This window comes from Stegostoma tigrinum, unplaced genomic scaffold, assembly GCF_030684315.1.
Source record: "Stegostoma tigrinum isolate sSteTig4 unplaced genomic scaffold, sSteTig4.hap1 scaffold_54, whole genome shotgun sequence".
Lineage (NCBI taxonomy): Eukaryota > Metazoa > Chordata > Chondrichthyes > Orectolobiformes > Stegostomatidae > Stegostoma > Stegostoma tigrinum.
Genome location: NW_026728472.1, coordinates 3,304,317 through 3,318,139, shown reverse-complemented (window position 1 = coordinate 3,318,139; position 13,823 = coordinate 3,304,317).

Here is a 13,823-nt window from a genome sequence, read left to right as displayed (position 1 = left end):
CTAGTGGAGTCCCCTTCTGTGAGCCCCATGTACACGGAAGAAGAAGAAAAGGAGTTCCAGGAGATGGGGGCCACGAAGACAACTGAAGGAAGGTGGATCCTCCCGGATGGGAGGGAGTTGTTGAGCAAACCAGTCATGAGAAACATCCAAGCCACATTGCACCAAGGCAGTCATTGGGGCTCCCAAGCTATGTGTGACATAGTGTTAAGAAAGTACGGATGCAAAGGGATATACACGTTAGCTAAGCAGGTATGTGCAGGCTGCCCGACTTGCCAAAGGATTAATAAGAAAGTAATGAGAGAGGGGCCAAAAGCTGGAGAAAACCCTGGGGTTAGACCTTTTCAGAGGATACAGGTAGACTACACGGAATTACCCCCAGTAGGGAAGCAAAAGTACTTATTGGTCCTAATGGATCATCTAACTGGGTGGGTGGAGGCATTTCCAATGTCCTCGGCCACCTCGAAGGGAGAAGCAAAAGCTCTTTTAGAGCATGTAATTCCTCGATATGGAGTGGTGGAAAGTATAGATTCGGACCAAGGTAGCCATTTTACCTCAAAGATCCTACAGGAGGTGATGGCGGGGTTAGAGATTGCTTGGAAATTCCACACTCCTTGGCACCCGCCTTCTTCTGGACGGGTAGAGCGAATGAATCAAACCTTAAAGAAGCAACTGTCTAAGCTAGTCCTAGAGACTCGATTACCATGTACAAAATGTTTACCTATCGCTTTGTTACGCATTAGGACTGCGCACAGATGTGATATTGGCCTCTCCCCTTATGAAATGATGTTTGGATTGCCTTCCTTGGGTGGAAAATGGGAATTACCAACTGTAGAGTTCAATGATAAGTTTTTAAAAGAACTATCTTGTGTCGCTCGGTTCTTCTTTGTCTGTCCTTAGGAAAAAGGGTCTGTTGACCCAGACACCTCCACTAGAGTTCGCAGTACATCAGACACGACCGGGTGATTGGGTCTTGATCAAAACCTGGAAAGATACCAAACTGCACCCAAGCTGGGAGGGACCGTTCCTGACCCTCCTGACTACTGAAACAGCCATCCGTACTGCTGAAAAAGGGTGGAGTCATTACACTCGTGTTAAGGGTCCGGTGGACGCTCCTTCCCCTCTGGCAGAGTGGCAAGTTCATCCTACAGACAACCCTTTGAAAGTCAAGCTGAGCAAAAAGAATGAACTGAACTGATATGAAAGACTATCAAGTATTGGTTAGAAATTTCGTATTGTAAGCGTTGCGCGAACTCACCCTCCCGGGTATTTAAAGGGTTAGAGAACAGACAGATAGGGGTTGGGAAGCTGAAATGAGCAGGCAGCTTTATGTTGTTACGATAATATTGGCGCTAGTTGCCCAGGGGGTTGGGAGGTATCATTTTACCGTTTTATGTCAGAATTATGCTAGAGTAACGGGGCGTACCGACTGTTGGGTATGCGCTGTGATCCCACACCATGGAGAATCTGGAATCCCTCTCACGGTAGTACCATTTACCAATAGAGAGGTGTACGAGGCACAACAATTTGACTTGGGCTCAAATGATACAAAATGGAGATCTGAAAGGGGTGATTATAAATTGGCGGGATGGTTCCCACGACCAGCTCCGAAAACCCCGGGTGCTATCGACGGCCTTAGGGATTCCCCACCGAAAGGAGTAGTCAATACCACTTGTTTCTGCAATCAGAATGACAGCGCACCCTTCCAGTTAGGAAACTCAACTTGTGTCGCCACCAGCTAAGCTACTGGCACAAATGTACCCCACATATTGAACGGGACACATTGGATATGTGGTCTAGAGGCCTATCCCTTTATCCCCGGGGAAAGGTACATTCGGGTGACCGAATGCATAGGAAGCGTAGAAATGCAGGAATGTTATGATCTTGATCTAACACTACCTCAAAGTCAGAATGGCTGAAGTGGCTGTTGCTACCTCGCCTATGTAATTCCCCATCTGAGGCTGTTAGATAAAACCCCAGAAATAACTCAGAATGAGCAGGGGAAGAAGCGGACACCCCAAAAAGTAAGTGAAGGGGGTCGCTTTCTCTGGACTTTAATACCTATGTATGGGACTGCCCGAGCAGGAAGAGAAATGCAAAAGTTGGCGCCATCCCTGGAGGAGTTGGCCAACAATACTGCCGATGCATTGGCCGAGACTCAATCCCAAGTGGTGGCCATAACGACTGAAATGATTGCCGCCAGACTAACGATTCTCCAGACTAGGATGGCTCCAAATTACATTTTGGCAGAGAAAGGTGGTACCTGTGTCCTAATTGGGGAAGAATGTTATACATACATACCTGCCGTTTCCCATAATATTACTGATATCTCCCAACACGTACGAGACAAAATCGCCAAGATAATAGAGGCCGGTAACCGATCCCGAATGAAAAATGCTGGGAATGGGGGAATTGGGGATTACCTGGTTGGGGAGAGTGGTTGGTTAATTTGGCCAATTATGGATTATTGATATTAGTTGGTCTGGTGGTGGGGTTTAATATCCTTAAATGGATACTGAACCAATTAATGACGTCTCTAGGAGAACGAACCCTAGTACATCACCAGATGCTTTTACAATCAGCAGATGGTATGCAACAAAGAGAAAGTCAAATAACGTTTCTAGAGTTCGAAAAACAAACATCACAAAGAGTGGTTTAAGGGTTAACCGAGTACAAGATTGAGAACCTCAACGCCAGCAAGCGGAAGAGGGCAGAGAATGGGAAAATGAATTTTAAAAAGGGGGCTTAATTAGTGCAGAAACAACAGTTTGAGAAAAAGAAAAAAGTGGGAATTGTGAGAAATGAAACATGTTTCTGCAGGTAAGGATGAATAGTGGGATCTTGCAAAAGCAGAAATTCACAAGATTTTATAGCAGAAGTCTATCATTAACCACAGATTAGGTTCTGCAAAGATGGCAGTTAGCACGACCAGAAACATTCTTTCTGCAGACAAGGACATGGTAGAGATAAGAGTGTTGGAGGAGAGGCTTATTCCTGCAAACCTGAAGATTCACACGTACAGCATGTCTAGTGCTCTTTAAGATAGCCAAATAAGGATTGAAATAAAAAAGGGAATGGGGCCTTCAGCCGGCAGTAAAGGGAACAATTAACAAGGGCTGTCCGAAAGGACGGGGAATGATAGGATAAGACCAATGGGTTCAGGGAGGCGTGATTCTGCAACTCGTAAATTGTATAAGAATGTTCAACATTCTTTGTGTGTGTGTGCCTGTCTAGCAGACACCCTTTCTTGCAAGATCTTACAGAATAAAATTGACTTGTTTCCAAGGCTTTGTCTCAGGCTGAATTTGTGAACAGAAACTGTTTCTCACACTTTGAACTCATGACCCCTAGTAATTGAGTCCCCCACTCTGGGAAAAAAGCTTTTTGCTATCCTGTCTATACCCCTCATGATTTTGTACACCCCAATCAGGTCCCCCCTCAATTTCCGTCTTTCTAATGAAAATAAACCTAATCTACTCAAACTATCTTCATAGCTATCACCCTCCATACCAGGCAACATCCTGGTGAACCGCCTCTGCACCCTCTCCAAAGCATCAACATCCTTTTGGTAATGTGGCAACCAGAACTGCACACAGTACTCCAAATGTGGCTGAACCAAAGTCGGATACAACTGCAACATGACCCGCCAACTCTTGTACTCAATACCCAGCCCAATGAGGGAAAGCATGTCATATGCCTTCTTGACCACCCTATTGACCTGTGTTATCACCTTCAGGGAACAATGGACCAAAGCACCCAGATCTCTCTTCGTCAATTTTCCCTCGGACTTTTCCATTTACTCTATAGTTCTTCCTTGAATTTGATCTTCCAAAATGCATCACCTCGCATTTGGCCGGATTGAAATCCATCTGCCATTTATCTGCCCAACTCTCCAGTCTATCTATATTCTGCTGTAATCTCTGACAGTCCCCTTCACTCTCGGTTCCTCAACCAATCATAGTGTCATCAGCAAACATGCTGATCAGACCACCTTCACCTTCTTCCAGATCATTTACGTATATCACAAACAACAGTGGTCCCAGCACAGATCCCTGTGGAACACCACTGGCCACAGGTCTCCAATTTGAGAAACTCCCTTCTGCTACTACCCTCTGTCTCCTGTTGCCTCGCCAGTTTTTAATCCATCTAGCTAGCACACTCTGGACCCCATGTGACTTCACGTTCTCCATCAGCCTGCCATGAGGAACCTTATCAAACACCTTAAAGAAGTCCATGTGTATGTCATCTATAGCCTTTCCCTCATCAATCAACTTTGTCACGTCCTCAATGAATTCTATTAAGTTGGTAAGACATGACCTTCCCTGCACAAAACCATGTTGCCTGTCACTGATCAGCCCATTTTCTTTCAAATGGGAATAGATCCTATCCCTCAGTAACTTCTCCAGCAGCTTCCCTACCACTGATGTCAGGCTCACCGGTCGATAATTACCTGGATTATCCTTGCTGCCCTTTTTAAACAAGGGGACAACATTAGCAAGTCTCCAGTCCTCTGGGACCTGACCCGTGTCTGAGGACGCTGCAAAGATATCTGTTAAGGCCCCGGCTGTTTCCTCTCTCGCTCCCCTCAGTAAGCTGGGATAGACCCCATCTGGACCTGGGGGCTTCCTGCTTTCCACCACAATTTCTCTGCCAAAATTTCTAACATAGGGAAAACTCTAAACACTTACATGTTGCATCTCTTTGTGCTTCTGTCCCCGTCTCACCTCCGGCTCCCATGTCATGAGCTGCTTGGTATGAGCGGAGGCACATTATGAAGTCAATCTTTATCTGGAAAGTAAGGCCAGGGATTGTAAGATGAGGCAATGAGAAGCAAGAGATTGTTCATGGCTGGGTAAAGAGGCACCAGTGTGTTATTTTCCTGGTTCTCCCGGATACAGATTCCAGGAATATGCACAGTGCGTAATGGATAATTTGCCTGACAGACAGGACTGTATTTTGCAAACTCTGTCCTGTCACTTCACAAACTGAGATCTCCAGCACTGAAGAAAACCCCTTCAGGTCTGCAGCAACTTAACTCAAGACACTGTGTATCTTAGTCTGATTTCTAGCACTTCACTCACTACGACGAGTGTACATCCGAACATGTCTGAACTCCAATGTTGTTCTGCTCCGACAGGCAGTGAGTTGCATATTTTCATTGTTGGTGAAATGCTTCTCCTCCACCCTTCCTATGATTCCTGTTGCAAACAAGGAGGCAGGAAGAAAACTCCTTTCCAATTTCGCTCAGCACTCAACCACAGTTGACAGGATTTGAAACTGCCCAGGGACACCCCAATGGGCTTCAAACTCCATCTCCTTAGCTACTCTATGATGAGTGCAGCAACACACTACTCACTAACCTTTCCAGGTCTCTCCCTGTGGGGCTGAGGAAGTGTGATTCATTACTGCTTTTTTTAATCCAATCACATCACAGATTTCGAAAGAGTTATATTCTGTGCATGGTGGGTCTTGTGGTTTCATCCTAATGGTGGAATATACATTCATTCAAAAATAAAGACATAAATTGCTAGAGAAAGCTCAGCAGATCTGGAAGCACCTGTGGACAGAAAATCAGGGTTAACATTTTCAAAGATAATGAGAACATCAGATTGTGGAGAATCCAAGATAACAAAGTGTGCAGCTGGATGAAAACAGCAGGCCAAGCAGCATCTCAGGAGCATAAAAGCTGACGTTTCGGGCCTAAAGCCTTCATCAGAGAGGAATGATGAAGGGTCTAGGCCCGAGACGTCAGCTTTGGTGCTCCTGAGATGCTGTTTGGCCTGCTGTGTTCATCCAGCTGCACACTGTGTTGACATTTTCAAACCTTGTTTTATCTCACAGGTACTGCCGAGCCTGATGATTTTCTCCAGCAGTTTCTGTTTTTGTTTCAGATTCCCAATATCGATTCCTCTTTACATTGGACATTTTTTTTAAAAAATCAAACCGCCTTTGTGGTTACTCACTGGATGAGATTTCCATTTGGGGAACATTTTCCTGACTGCATTTAAAACTGGAACTGTGGAGCAAAGAGAACTGGTAGAGCGCAAAAAAAAATCACTCCTTCCTGGGTGGACGCAAAACACCAAACTCCAGCTTAAAGGCCAAAAGCTCTGACCAGTTGCGCCACAGAGACTGGGGATCCATTTCCTGCACAAAGCCTTAAAACAGACTCTCAGTCAATTCAACCTTTAGACCGCTTTTCTCAGAATGACAATTTTCCTCAATCAGTTTTATTTTACCAAAATAAACCCTGTGGCATTCATTGTGGAGACAAGGCAACAGTCTGATCCCACCCTCTGCAGACACCTTTATGTCACCGTGAACCTCTCTCCTACTAATGGGGCTGTCTGCCTTCAAGACTTTCAGTGTCTTGCCTGTTCCAGAGTTTTCTCATTGCCCCGGAGCCAAGATGAGGTTTATATTCCTGATGTGCAGGAACGAGAATCCTTTCAATGTTTCAGATCAGATCATGTCCGGACAACATCAGAGTCAATACATCGGCCTCTTAAAGAAGGGTCGGGTGCCATGACTGCTTGATGTCACTTGGAAAGTTCATGCATCAAAAATCAAAATGATGCCAGAGAATGGCGACTGCATGCACATTTCACTGTGCCCAACTATTCCAATACTTAGTCCATGTAACAAGAAAATCTATATCTAAATCTAAATTTATTCTCCTGTGATTCCACTGCCCAGAGAGTTTCAAAAGATTCACAAAGTTGGGGGCAAGCTTTTCCATTTTGCTTGCTTTACATTTTCCCAAATGCCAACTGACGATATTTTCCCAAAATTTCTTCACAATCCTCCACCTTGCACCACATCCATGGATGCGAAATCCTGTTTAGTGGACTGAATCCCGCGGCCAGGAATGTTCTCTTTGGAGCAAAGATGGTTAACCAAGGATTTCCTGGGGCTGTGTTTAATGACAGGGGAGGGAGTGGAGGGATGGATGGGTGGGGAGTTGGAGAAATTGTTGCCATTGCCTGGTGTCAGTTACCAAAGTGTTAGGTTCGACGATATTTATTGAAAAACAGAATTTGTTTAGATTAAATATAGAGAATGCTGCAGAAATTCAACAAGTCCAGCAGTATCTATGGAAAGAGAAACAGAGCTACGAGTTAGAGCATGGTAAAATTCTCGTTCAAATCTCCTGTTTCCTGAATGTTAACCAATGAGCAGACCTGAGAAAATGTGATTTTGAGGTAGTGGCATTTGAGCGAGAACTCATTGAGCATGAATTTCTTTAAAATAAGCAAGTTGAGGCAACATAGCTGGCAGGACTCAAACCTGTGGAGGGAAACCCCAATGGATTTTTAATTCATTGCCTTAACCACTCGACCACATCAATAGGTGCTGACCAGGTGTTTAATATTTTTCATGAAAAGGTTTCAACAGGAAAGGTGAATATTCAGCTGCACTGTCTGCCCCACAACCTGATGTTTCTTTTTACCTGATAATTGATCAGAAAGGAGGAAGTTGTTGGGAGATTGAATTAAACTACATACATTGATGAAAAATAGAGTGGATGGGAGGGATCCATTTCACTAAGTGGAGAGATTTCCATTAAAGACGAGGCCCGAATCCACACTGCACATTGGCTTATCAGTTACTGGTCTCTCCCCTCCTCCTGGCTGCTCCTTCTGGTCCCAGGAAATACGTTGTAAAGTACAGGCCCGAATCTGCATGCAGCTACCTTTATAGATTTACTGAATCCTGTGTCCCACCCCACTCCTCAGCCGCTGCTCCAAGAAAGTGGCTTGTAAACACTTGGCCTGATTCCGCACAGCACAATGTTGACTGGATCACCAGCTGCTGTGTCCCTCCCGGGCCACTGCTCCAGGCTAAGTGCTCCAAGATGCTTGATTTACAGGCTTACCATTTTTTTGTGTCCCTCCCCGCCATCCAGCCACTGCTCCAAGCTAAATGCCCTGTAAAGGCTAGGCCTGAATCTGCATGCAGTAGATTTACCAGCCTCTGGATACTGTGGCCCACCTCACTTGCTGGCCACCTCTCCAATAACGTAGCCTGTAGGACTAGGCCCAAATCTGCACAACACTAGATTTATAGGCTGACTGGGTGATGGTGTTCCTCTACGCCTCCTGGTTGCTGGAGCTGCTTCAAGGAAATTCCTGGTAAAGACTAAGCCCAAATCTGCACAGTGTTAGTTTTACTGGCTACTGGTTACTGTGTCTCTCCCTGCCTCCAAGCCACTGCTCCAAGAATATACCCTGTATAGTATAGGCCTGACTGGGCATGAAGCCAGATTTACAGGCTTACCAATTACTGTGTCCCACCCCACCTCCCCGCTGCTGCTGTGTTTCAGGAAAGTGCCCAGTAAAGACTAGGCCTGAATCTCCATGGCACTAGATTTACAGGTTTACCGGTTACAGTGTATTTCCCACTTACCCGCCTCTGCTCCAAGACAGTGCCCTGTAAAGACTCGGCCTGTCGGGAGAGCAAATGCCCGGGAGAGACTAGGTGCGAGATTTACATGGTGACTGGGTTACTGTGTCGCTGCCCACCTTGCGGCAGCTGCTGCTGCTGCTTCATGGAAATGCCCAGTAAAGATGAGGCCCAAATCTGCATGACGCCAGGGTTATTGGCTTACTGGTTACTGTGTCCCTCCTGCTCACCGACCACTGCTGCAAGAGTGTGTTCTGTCAAGACTTGGCCTGAATCTGCATGACATCACATTCATCGGCTCAATGGTAACTGAGCCCCGCTTCCTGGCTGCTGCTCCAAACTAAATCCAGGCCAAATCTGCATGTAGTTAGATTTACAGCTTTGCTAATTACTGTGTCCCACCCTGCCTCCCGGAGGCTGCTGCTGCATCAAGGAAGTGCCTGGTAAAGGCTAGGCCTGAAATTGCAGGGTGCTCTATTTACCAGCGAGGCTTCTCGATTACAGTCTCCATTCTGCTTACCAGCCACTGCTCCAAGAAGGTGTTTGGTAAAAATTAGGCCTGAATCCACAAGTGGTAGATGAAAGCCTTACAGGTTGCCATGTCCCACTCTGTCTCCCAGCCCTCTCTTTAAGAAAGCATCCTGTACAGGCTAGGCCCAATTTGCACGACGCTGGATTCAGAGGCTGACTGGATTATCGTGTCTCTACCGCCTTCCAGCTGCTGCAGCTACTTCAAACAAATGCCTGGTAAAGGCTGGGTCCAATCTGCACAGAGCTAGATTTACAAGCTTACTCGTTACTATGTCCATCCCTGCCTCACAGCCGATTTTCCAAGAATTTGCCTTGAAAAGAATGGGCCTGAACTTGCATGGAGCTAGATTTATAGGCGCCTCGGCTACAATGTTCCTCCCTGCCTCTAAGCTGCTGCTGCAGGCTAAGTGCCCTGTAAAGACTAGGCCTGAATACACATGGTATTGCATTCAGAGGCTCATTGGTAACTGTCCCTGCTTACTTGCTGCTGAGCCAAGCTGAGTGCATTGTAAAGAGTACGCCCAGTTCCACACAGCACCAGATTAATAGTCTCACTGATTACTGTGTCCATCTGTGCCTCGCAGCTGCTACTATGGGAAAATGCCATGCAAAGTTCAGGCCTGAATCTGCACGGAGCTGGATTCATCAGCTTACAGATTACTGGTCCTGCCCTGCCTCCTGGCTGCTGCTACTATGTCAATGAAATGCCTTGTAAACACGAGGCTTGAACCTGCGTGGCACTAGATTTATAGGTTTACTGATTAATCTCTCCCGCCCTGACTCCTGCGAAAGGTACAACTCAGTGTTCGATACCTCAGAATCAAATTGATGACAAGTACAGACGTGATGGGCTGAAGGGCCTCTCTCAGTGTTGTAAAACTCAAGAACTGACTCTATCTGTCCTTCACTGTCTCCATTTATATATATATATAATTCACTAACAAAAAGTCATAATAGTTATTCCAATGACTGTCAACACACAGTGAAAAAATCTGTCTGCGCACCAACAGTTGGAAGATTCTGTTTTTCTTCATACAAGCGAAGTGATTCCCTCTTCACTACATTATATTCCATCATCACTCCTTGCCTACTCAGTTAACCTGCCCATATCTGTTTGCAACCTGTTTGTATCCTCTCAGTTTCTTTCCAACATAACCATATATTTTAGCTCAATCTGGATTAATGGTTTGAATTTTTTGAGGATGTGAGCAGGTGCGGGTGTATACCGGCAGTCTGGAGAAATAAACAAACACGTGAAAGCTAACAGATACAGAGTTAGAGTCCCGCAAAATAATCCACACCAAACACAGGCTTGCAGGACAGGTAGAGGAGAGGGTTTGATGCCACCGAATCAAAATATCACTGGCTGTACATTATGAACGGGTGCTAAGCTTTTCAGTAAATTTCACCACACATTTCCTTTTTTTGAGAGTCTCTGTTCTGCTCTGATTCACTATCAGACTCCTGTTCTTAACATTCACAGGAACAGTCCCCTGAATCCCACATGCCATGCCCTGCTCCCAAACACAACACCTGATTGGAATATGAGATAGCAAGAACTTCAGATGCTGGAATCAGAGATAATAAAGTGTGGATCTGGAGGAACTCAGCAGGTCAGGCAGCGTTAGAGGAACAGAAAAGCTGATGTTTTGGGTCGGCGCCCTTCTTCAGAAATGAGGAGAAGGATGGGAGCTCAGAAATAAATCGAGATAGTAGGGTTGGGGCTGGGGAAGGCAGATGGGATGGTGATAGGTGAGTGCAGGTAGGCAATGGTAGGGTTTGGTCAGTGAGGTGGGAGAAGTGGATAGTTGGTAGAGAAGATGGGCAGATTTGTGCATCAAGAAAGCACGGATGAGAGGGAGGGTTGCTCTTGGGATGAGGCTGATATTTGTGGGGAGGGAAATATACCACTGGCATTACGCCCCACCTCTTCTTCCATGACATTGATGACTGTATTGGTGCTCCCTCGTGCTCCCATGAGGAGTTGCCTTTCACCCCAACTTTAAATTCACCTGGACCATCTCAGATACCTCTCTTTCCTCCCTCAACTCCTCTATTTCCATCTCTGATGACCTCCTCTTAACTGACACATATTTCATGCACACTAACTCCCACAGCTACCTAGACGATACCTCCTCTCACTCACCTTCCTGCAAGAATGTAACCATCTACTCCCAATGCGTCTGCCGCCACGACATCCGCTCGCAAGATAGGGCGTTCCACTCCTGCACATCCCAGATATCCACATATTAAAAGGATCATAATATCCCCCCTCCAGCAATTGAAAATGCCCTCAAACAAACCTTTTGCATTTTCATTACCTTTGCCCTCACAACGTCTCCACCCAACAAAAACAAAAAAAGGCAGAACTCCCCTTTTCCTCACATATCACCCCACCAACCTTCACATCCAAAGTATCATTCTCCATCACATCTGCCGCCTACTGTCTGAGCCCTCAACCAAAGATATATTTCCTGCCACAACCTTATCTACCTTTTGAAGGCTCACTCTGTCTGCAGCTGCCTCATCAGCTTCACATTCCCCACTCCCCACTAACCCCACCATCCTCGGCACCTTTGCCGGCAACTGCAGGGGGTGCTACATGTGCCCCTACACCTTCCTCCTCACCTCCATTCAAGGCAAAAATCAAACCTTCGACATCAGACACGGGTTCACCTTCTCATCTATCTGCAGTATCTGCTGTTCCCAATTTAGCCTCCTCCACATCGGTGAGACTAAAAGGAGACTCGGATACATTTTGGACAGCATCTGCACCCTGTACACGACAAACAACACCTTCCAGTCGCGAAACATTTTAACTTACCCTCTCACGCTCGAGGTGACATGTCCGTCCCAGGCCTCCTCCAGTGTCACAATGACGCCACCATCAAACTAGAGGAGCAGCACCTCGTGTTCCTCCTTGGGAGTCTATAGTCTGATATCATAAACGTGGATTTTACGAATTTCAAAATCTCCCCAACCCCAGCCTCATCCCATGACCAACACTCCCTCTCACCCCCAACTCCTTGACCTGACACAGCTTGTCTATCTTCTCTCCCACCTATCTACTCCTCACACCTCAATGACCAATCCCCATCACTTCCTACCTGCACTCACCAATCACCATCCCATCTACCTTCTCCAGTCCCTTCTTTATTTATTTCAGCTCCCTTTCCCCTCCCCCATTTCTGAAGTAGGTGCCCAGCCCGTAACGTCAGGTTTCCTGTTCCTCTGCCTATCCTGCTGTGTTTCTACAGCTTCACACTGCTATGTCTGATTGGACTGTGGAGTGTTTTTATTTCTATTCACCTTTGTGGGCACCACTGGCTGGGCCAGCATTTCTTGCCCATCCCTAGTTGCCCTTGAGAAGATAGTGGTGAGCTGCCTTCTTGAACTGCTGCAGCCCTCCTGCTGCGAGTTGACCAACGATGCCAATAGGGAGGGAATTCCAGGATTTTGACCCAGCGACAGTGAAGGAAGAGCGATATATTTCCAAGTCGGGTTGGTGACTGACTTGGGAGGGAACTTGGAAATGGTAGTGTACCCATATATCTACTGCCCTTATCGTTCTCGCTGGAAGTGGTCATGGGTTTGGGAGATGCTGTCTGAGGATCTTCCATGATTTTCTGCAGTGAATCTTGTAGATAGTACACAATCCTGCTACTGAGGGACATGAAATTTTCAGCGTTGGGGGCATGTCTGTCTTGAGCATAAACCAGTTGTGTCAATGTCTTAGATTAATTATATTTATGCGTAATTGAGCTTTAATGTTCGGAAAACCCAATATTTGTTTGTCATTCAGTGTGTGTGCGTACGTGTGTGCATGCCCTATAACAATGGGGGGCAGACGTTCAATTCTGTCTGGGTCTTTGTACATAAATCACAGAACGCAAATGTGGTGCCACCAAATTTGGAAGGATATCTGATAGTTTGCCAGTTATTGCCAGCTGATGCCACTAAGAATGTGAGGATGTCTTGCTGTGATCGTACATGGATTTAGGGTCGAAAATGGACACCATGAATCAACTCAAAAAAAGTAGCAGATGTATGTCACAATTTATAGATATTCCAGGAGAGACAGACAGAGAGCAGAAGGTAGGCACACACGTATACGCTAACTAAGGGACAGGGAGCCACAGAAGGTTATTTGGCATCTAATCCAGTCAGTCTGTGATAAAAAAAAATCACTGGTAAAGACTTGTAACAAAACACATTGCGAAGTGGACAGAGGAATCTGGAAATTATGCGATAAATAGTCACAACATAGCATGAATTTGTGAGGTGAGATCATGCCTCAAAAACCTTGTTGCATTCTTTGAAGAGGTGACAGAACGCATGGATGAATGTAGAGCAGTGGATGTGGAATATGTGGATTTAACTAAGGCGTTTGCTACGATTCCAATGATAGGCTTATGCAGAAAGTTAGGAGGCATGGGATAGGGGAAAATGTGGCAGATTGGATTCAGAATTGGCTGACCATTAGCAGACAAAGTGTAGTAATGGATGGAAAATATTCAACATGGTGCTCAGTTATGTGTGGTGTACCACAAGGTTCTGGCCTGGGTCCACTTCTATTCGTGATTGTTGTAAATGATTTGGATGTAGGAGTAGAAAGGTGGGTTCGTAAGTTCGCAGACAATATGAAGATAGGTTGAGTTGTGGCCAGTGCGGAGGGCTGTTCGAGGTTAAACAGGGACATTGATATGATGCAGAGCTGGGCTGAGATGTGGCAGATGCAGTTTAACACTGAAAAGTGTGAGGTGAATCATTTTGGAAGGACAAAGTTAAAAGCAGAATTCGGGTGAATGGAAAGATTCTTGGCAGTGTGGACAAGTAGAAGGATCTTGGGGTTCATGTCCACAGTTCCCTGAAAGCTGCCCCCAATGTGGATA